Genomic DNA, 7,715 nt, shown 5'->3' with positions numbered 1-7,715 from the left:
TTAGTAACGCATTATATATATATATATATATATATATAGTCTATATATATGTATATGTATATATATATATATATATATTATATATATAGTATATATATATATATATATATATGTGTGTGTGTGTGTGTGTGGGTGTGTGTGTGTGTGTTTACAAGTTGCTATCATTAAAAGCATTTCTTGAAATTTTTTTAACATTTTATTTTTTTATTTTTAATTTTAATACAGATTGTTTTCGTTTTTTTTTTTTGTTAAAGAAAAATCTCCTAGATTATCATCATATTATTATATATATATATATATATATATATATATATATATAATATATATATATATATATATATATATATATTAGTATTATATTATATATTATATTTATAATCAGGCCAAGTAAATGGAAAATGCAAGTAGCGAGATTCATAATTCTCGGCTTTAGTTTGTCTGATAAAGAGTACGCACTGTTATTTTGAAAAACTGATTCTGCTGTTAAGCTAATATGTGAATAAGCAAATGTCTAAATATATCTTACAGTGAAGAAAGAATGTAATTACACTGAAATAGAATTTCGTCAACCAGTTCTGCGTGCGATTGATAGTGAAATAAATTTTCCATTTAATAAGAGCTTCGTAATATGACACTAATATAATGGTGATTATGTGCGTATAACTTCATAAATGTCTGTCGTTTTATTCTTATGATAAAAGCTGCACTCATTGATCTTAGTATCCGCTCGAGAACTTCAAGTTATCTGTCGTTGTTTACGTGGAACACTTGCTGAAACATCGTACCTTGGCAGTCGTATGTTTCTCGCACATACCTTGCGTTGGGAGTAAGAGGCAGCATTGATTTGAAACCTTGGCTGTAACTGGCTGGCGGTAGAACTCCCAACCAATAACCGAGCCTCTTACGGGATGGAAACATTTATGTAAGCTGGGCGCCTATTGGCCAAAGGGACCCATCCTCCCCAATCACACGGAGGCTGACATACGAGTAAGAGCTGTCTTTTATTTGACTAAATTGTCAGTATAGCCGTGTGTTAGATGAGGTGAAGTTGTGTCTCTCTAAGTCTTTACTCTGTGGCAGTGAAACTGCGATATTAATCTTAGGTGAGGAGTTGTTTCGACCCCAAACGAACAGTGAAAGTTAACACATTACATTTCCTTTGTTTTATCTCTAGTCGTGAGTGATATTCGACGCGTTTTCGCGTTTAATTGTCAAGACCAGCAGTACACTATACTTTGTGGGAGTAGAATCGAGCCGCAGTGTGTATAGTGTGCCTTAAGATAACCCTCTCTACTCCTGTTGTTACATTGTTCTATTCAAAGCTGTGCATTTCATTATTTTCATGTATTGCTAACACTGTAGGATATCGCTAACACTGTAGGATTGTAGATTGCAGATGACATTTAACATCTCAAAGAACGCTGCTAGATAACAGTGGTTGCAGGTGAACACCAACACACTGTGGATAATCAGGTTGGATGGTAGACGAGGTAGCTCGTGTTTTGGAACTGTTTTAAAACAGTTGCCCATTTTTAAAAGTGTAGTTGGTCTGCGTGTTCTTGTATTAGTGGCTGCAGAAATTTTAAACTGCCAAAGGACGACAGGACAATGGGCGGCAGAGCATTATGGTTTTCTTTTAAAATGGCCATTGAATACGCTCGTGCGAAAACCGTAGGTAATTTAGGTAGCGTTGTCAGTAAACTAACATCGACAGTTTTACCTTAGTAAGGGAAGGTCAGCTTTACTCGCTAATGGGTGATTAGGATTCCCACTAATTAATAATATTGAAAATTTAATTATACGAAACAGGATTGCAAAAGTTGTTGGCCTAACATGACATTTTAGAAGTTACATATAATTATTTGTGTGTTAAATGTTTGGGAGTTCTAAGTCATCAAATGTTGCCTACATTATTTCCACAATAGAAGATTATTGCAGATTTTACAGTTTTGCTTTTATTTTATTTTGTCAAGAAATCAGTACAAGTTCATTTGATTTGAAAGTGAGTATGCATGTCCTCATTCTTGCTGGTAATGTACCGTATTATTCCAAGTAGACAACATGATATCGGGTTGTACTGATCCAATCTTCTGGTTAGATTATACTTCTCATTTTCTACATTACACGCTTACACTCCGCTTGATTCGTCAATTCAGTCAGCATATATATATAATATATATATATATATCTATATATATATATATCTATATATATATATATATATATATACTATATATATATATGTGTGTGTATATTATTATATATATATATATATATATATATATATATATATATATATAATATGTGTGTATATGTATATACATATGTATATATATATATGTATATAGTATATGTATATATATATGTATATACATGTGTGTATATATGTATGTGTATATAATGTATATATATATGTATATATGTATATATATGTATATATATATATATGTATATATATATGTATATATATGTATATATATATATATATATATGTATATATGCATGTGTGTAGATATATATATGTATATATATATAGTATATATATATATATGTATATATATGAATATATATGTCATATATAATGTATATGTATATATTTATGGATATGTATATATGTCATGCATATGTATATATATGTATGATATATATATAGATATCTATATATGTATGCATATGTATATGTTATGTTCATATGTATATATGTATGCATATGTATATATGTATGCATATGTATATATATATGTATGTATAATTGTATATATATGTATGTCTATGTATATATATATTATATATATATATGTGTGTGTGTGTGTGTACTTTCAGGAGCCCTTCTGTGCTTCGTTCACGTGGCTTTTGTTATTGTAAACTGCATATATGTAGTGTTTTGGGGTAAATTTCGTTTATGTTACTCCCAGCATGGTTAGTGATTATGTATAATTTAGAATGCATTTTATGTTTATTTCAGCCCTCTGTCCCCGAAGGTGGGTTGTATAAAAGGATTCTTGGTGACGTATCCCGTAAACAGGCAGGTCAGTTAGGTGTTCCAGAAACGAGAAACCGGAGCTTCGAATGACTTGAATTGTGAATTTTATGCCAAGGGAAATTCCTAAGAAATACCGATAGAAACTTTTTTTTTATTTTTTTTTTTTTTCAGAAGCTCTTAGTAACTACTTGGAATGAAATACTGTCGGTATGTGGCGAGAGATTAAGAGTATTTCTTGAAAATATTTCTGCATTGATTATGTTGGTGATAATTTGTGTTATAAACTAAGCATGTCATCGCTGGCATTAACATAATTTTTTTGTTTTGTTTTTGTTTTTGTGTTTTCCAACTTTTCCTGTATCAATCGTGTCATACTCTTGCGTCTGGTCACGAAGATCCAGACAAACAGTTGTAAATGACTTGTATATATTTCAGTAAAAACTGACATTAATTAACTACTCGGAGTGTATCCTTTCGTGCTATAAGATTAGTCTATTTATCACCATCCATCGTGGCATCCTTGGGAGTATTAATACCTGTTGCGGGTTGTCTCTCTCTCTCACCTGTACAGCTGCGGCTTTGTACATAGGTACCCCCCAAACGATAAGACGATAAAGCACGTTATCGTTCTAGGAATGACTCGATAAGGGAAGGGTTGTTCACTTTTGGACCGTTAAATGAAGAGATTTGAATGTGTCTATAGAGGTGGATATGTTGAAATTTCATGTCCATAATGAAGATGCTAAGGCAGGAAAGTGAGCAGTATATAAAGTGAGATCATGTGAGAAGAAATAGGCTAATAAAGATTTGTCGAAAATTATAGATTAGCGAATGATTATCATAAGTTGTGTTTAGTATTTTCAGTTGGATTATGTAATAAATCGCTTTGGGTTTTTAATTTTCTATTGACCCGAGCTAGAAGCCATTGAGATGATATAACTGAAAATCATGTTTTTAGTCATTTTACTGCTTTCAGCCTATTACCTAATTTTTCATAGTGGTTCCCTTTGCGTGTTCTTTGTATGTATTTTATAATGTTTATCATATTTCTTTTGCTTTTTATTTTAAGAGTAGTCTTTAGATGTGGGTGTCTTGTCAGATTTAATGTTGTGGTGATCCCGTAGTGTCGTTGGTTGTGGCTTGCTTGACCTGGAAGGGAAATTAGACCCTCTCCTTGGAAAACTAGTTTGGACAACCATAGGAAAGCTCTGGATGTATAAAATGTAGTATCTGTTTCCGAGTGAAAGAAACCGCCACTGGTGTTTGAATTGGCCTTATGCCAGCACGGTCACTTGCTCGTACTAGCATTCCATGCAAATCTCGTGTCGGCACGCAGTGACTCGTTCTAATAGCGTTTTATAGTTTAGTCAACCTTCCATGTGGCTTAGTGGTTAAAGCACTTGAACGAGGTGGGAAGTGAAGGAAAATAAAAAAAAAGTGTTCTGAGTTTAATTGCTGATGTGGACTTTCAAGGGATTTCATTTATATTTATGTAAACTTATATAAATATATTTATATACTTATCGAATAATTATCTCTTTCCAGATTTCGCCCCAACTAGCCGTGAGAACGTCTGTTGTGTGTGTTTCGAGGATTTTCTCTACCTGTTAAAAATGCGTCGCTTAGTCACCTGTGTCAGCGACAAGTTGCTCGGAGACAACAGACTGTGTCTGCTCCTAGAGTCGTCTTGTCAGTGAAGCGGGGAATTCAATCACCTCTTGGGGCCTGTGTTCAGATCTGGCCTGCCCTGTGACTCAGAAAATTGCTAGAGGTTCGATATGGTTGAGGGTACTTTTTGAATGTACCGAGTCGGTTTAATAAAAGCTTAGGCCTACTCTTAGAAAAAATTGAAAAAAGGAAGGTGGAAAAGGAAAGCATAGGCCTACTCGCTTACAAGTAAATAAATGAGGGTGAGCAAAACATAGGCCTACTTATATAAGCTCCAGTTGTGATCAAACCTACATAGGAAAGGTTCGATAAAAAAGGGTCTAAATAGTTGAAAAGTGTTTTAGGCTGAATAACTTGGAAAATTACTTACCAGAGTGACCACCTATAAGACCGAGTTCCCCAAGTAACAGCGCCAAAATGAACGGGTTAATGGCGAGGAAGAAGAAGTACCGCTTCCAGGTGACCGTGATGGTCGAGGAACTGCAGCACGTGCCCTTCGTCAATCAGGTGCTCTTCGCCAAGGTCCGTCTGCTGGACGGAGGCTTCACGGACCACTCAGCAAGGTAGGTCTAAGGGCGAGGTCTCCACATGTAACTAATATTAACCTTGGTTTAAAGGGTTCTCAATATTAGTGGTTCTGTTGTTTAATTCCACGAGGTACTTAAGGGTGGTTTTTAAGTGCACATTACTATTTCAGCAACTCTAAGAGGTTTGTTATTTGTTTTGTTTTTTCTGTCCTTTTCGAATTGGTTTGCTCTTTTATGGAAAGTTGAAGATAAAAAGTGCGTTTCTTGGTATATTTCTTGCTTATGTAGGCTGATGGTTTTACAGTGTAGGACGGTTATATAAAAGTTTTCTGTTTTTATTTTGTAATTGGTTAAGGACAGTTGTCAATTTGACGAAGTCACAAATGTGTTTCGTGATTTATTTCTTTGGCGATGAAGAAGACTGGTTTAATAATGTAGGACGAAAATAAAATTTTGTTTCATTTTTATCTTTGTTAGATTTTGTTCGTGGTTTAGCAAAGTTGTTAATATGATCTGGTAATTCAAAACTATTTTGCTTTTTATTTTTCCAGACGAGTTTTTGTTAAACGAGGAAGATGAAAATGGAATTCTCTTTGTTTTGGTGTAAATATTGACAGAGCGAGGTAACAATGGGTTTCTGTGATTTTTATGTACGAAGGAACTTTGTAAACAAATACTTTTTATTTATTTATTTTTATTTTTTTTTTTTGCTCTAGCCCTATATCTTTGTTAGGTTGAAAGGGAAATTTCAGTTTGTTTTTGTAAATTCTTTTTAAAAGAAGTATGAAAAACTGTATTTTTTTCTTTAGAAAATGTTGTTATGCAAGTTTTAAAGGGAATGTAGTTTATAACGTTATAAATTGAAATTGGATTCATCGATGTGACCGCAGCTTTGGTGATTTTATTTTGAAAAATATTAAATCACCAAAAGTTGAAGGGGGTTTTCGATTTATTTGTGTGTAAGATTACCGTGTATATCAATAGATATTAATTAAGAAAAGGTAGATATACTGGTGTCCAGCTTAGTGAAGATTAAATAGTTGATGGACTGACACGGCACTTGGTCGAGCATGTCTGTCTTTTAATGAAAAAAAAAAAAAAAAAAAAAAAAAAAAAAAACTGGAAAATTTGATTACGTATCCATCCAGGACTCAAGTCTTTCCATGTGAGGTTATTGAGACTCACGGGGAAGAAAATTCTCTCACAGAGGCTTAAAGGCGAACGTGAGTGTGCAAACGAAAGATGGTCTTAAATGTATTTTGAAGTCGAAGCGTGTTACGGGGCATTGTATTAGCCAACATTTAGCTTTTGAAGCATTGATAGACATAATGTCTGTCAGATGTCTCTTGTTCATGAATGCAGAGGATGCGAAACCGGATTACTTTGTTGGGGTGATTATAGTATGTTGGCGTGAGTTGAGATTAAAGTTTTTCCTCGATAGATATGAAAGTATACTGGGTCTTTTGCAATCCACATCTTAGTTGTGTGATGTGATGCAGGTCTTATGGCGTAACACATCGTAGCTACGTGTACAATGTATTGTACTAGATAATGTCATATAGTTACTGGGAACTCTCATGTGTTAGTTATACAGTGTTATATAGGCCGTATGTCATCGCTTGAATTAGATATTTGGTATGAGCTCTCTCTCTCTCTCTCTCTCTCTCTCTCTCTCTCTCTCTCTCTCTCTCTCTCTCTCTCACGGGCTCTTTGCCTTTAGAAGTAGCCTTTGCGTTGCTCCTTTTCGAGATAGGCCTATAGGTATAGCGCGCCTAGGAGTGTTTGCTTATAAGTAAGTTGACTGCACATTGTTGTGATGTCGGTTTAAGTAACCTTAATCAATCAGTCGTGCGTTCCACTTATATGTAGAACAGTGTGACTCATGCGGTAGATAATGGCATTTTCAGTAATCATTTGAAGATACATCTGAGTATCTTATCTCAAAGTATTTTGTCCTGTCTTCAATTTTTTTTTTTTTTTTTTTACCTATAACCCGTTTTCTTTATCCCCCCCTTCACCTATAACCAGTTTTCTTTCCGAAATGAATCTCCTCGCTATATTTCCTCTCCTTGTTTTTCTCACTTTCTCCTTTCCCTTTGATTCTCTCTCTCTCTCTCTCTCTCTCTCTCTCTCTCTCTCTCTCTCTCTCTCTGTATATATATATATATATATATATATATATATATATATGTATGTATGTATGTATGTATGTATGTATGTATGTATGTATGTATAACTGGATTGCCTGTCCCACGGGGCTTGGTAACGCTTAAACCGAGATACTCATTTATCAGTTTCACTGACGTCGTTACAGGAAACAACTAGAATATAGTAGGTGTTAGTGAAACCGACGGTTACAAGTTACAGTGTTGAGATGTGCTTGTGTCTTTCGTAAGGCTTCTCTCTCTCTCTCTCTCTCTCTCTCTCTCTCGTCTCTCCTCTCTCTCTCTCTCTCTCACGTGCAAGCATTATCATGGCCAAGTTCAAAGTATTTTTATCTGCTTCCGTGTGTTGTTTTTGTTGTTGATGTTATTATT

General features: G+C 34.2%; 1 pseudogene; it reads left to right on the top strand.

The window, feature by feature from the left end:
- Nucleotides 1-981: 981 nt before the first annotated feature.
- Nucleotides 982-7,715, top strand: part of LOC135223940 (uncharacterized) — a 219,286-nt pseudogene continuing 212,552 nt past the window's right edge.

This window comes from Macrobrachium nipponense, chromosome 10, assembly GCF_015104395.2.
Source record: "Macrobrachium nipponense isolate FS-2020 chromosome 10, ASM1510439v2, whole genome shotgun sequence".
NCBI lineage: Eukaryota > Metazoa > Arthropoda > Malacostraca > Decapoda > Palaemonidae > Macrobrachium > Macrobrachium nipponense.
This window is presented reverse-complemented; position numbering and strand designations above follow the sequence as displayed.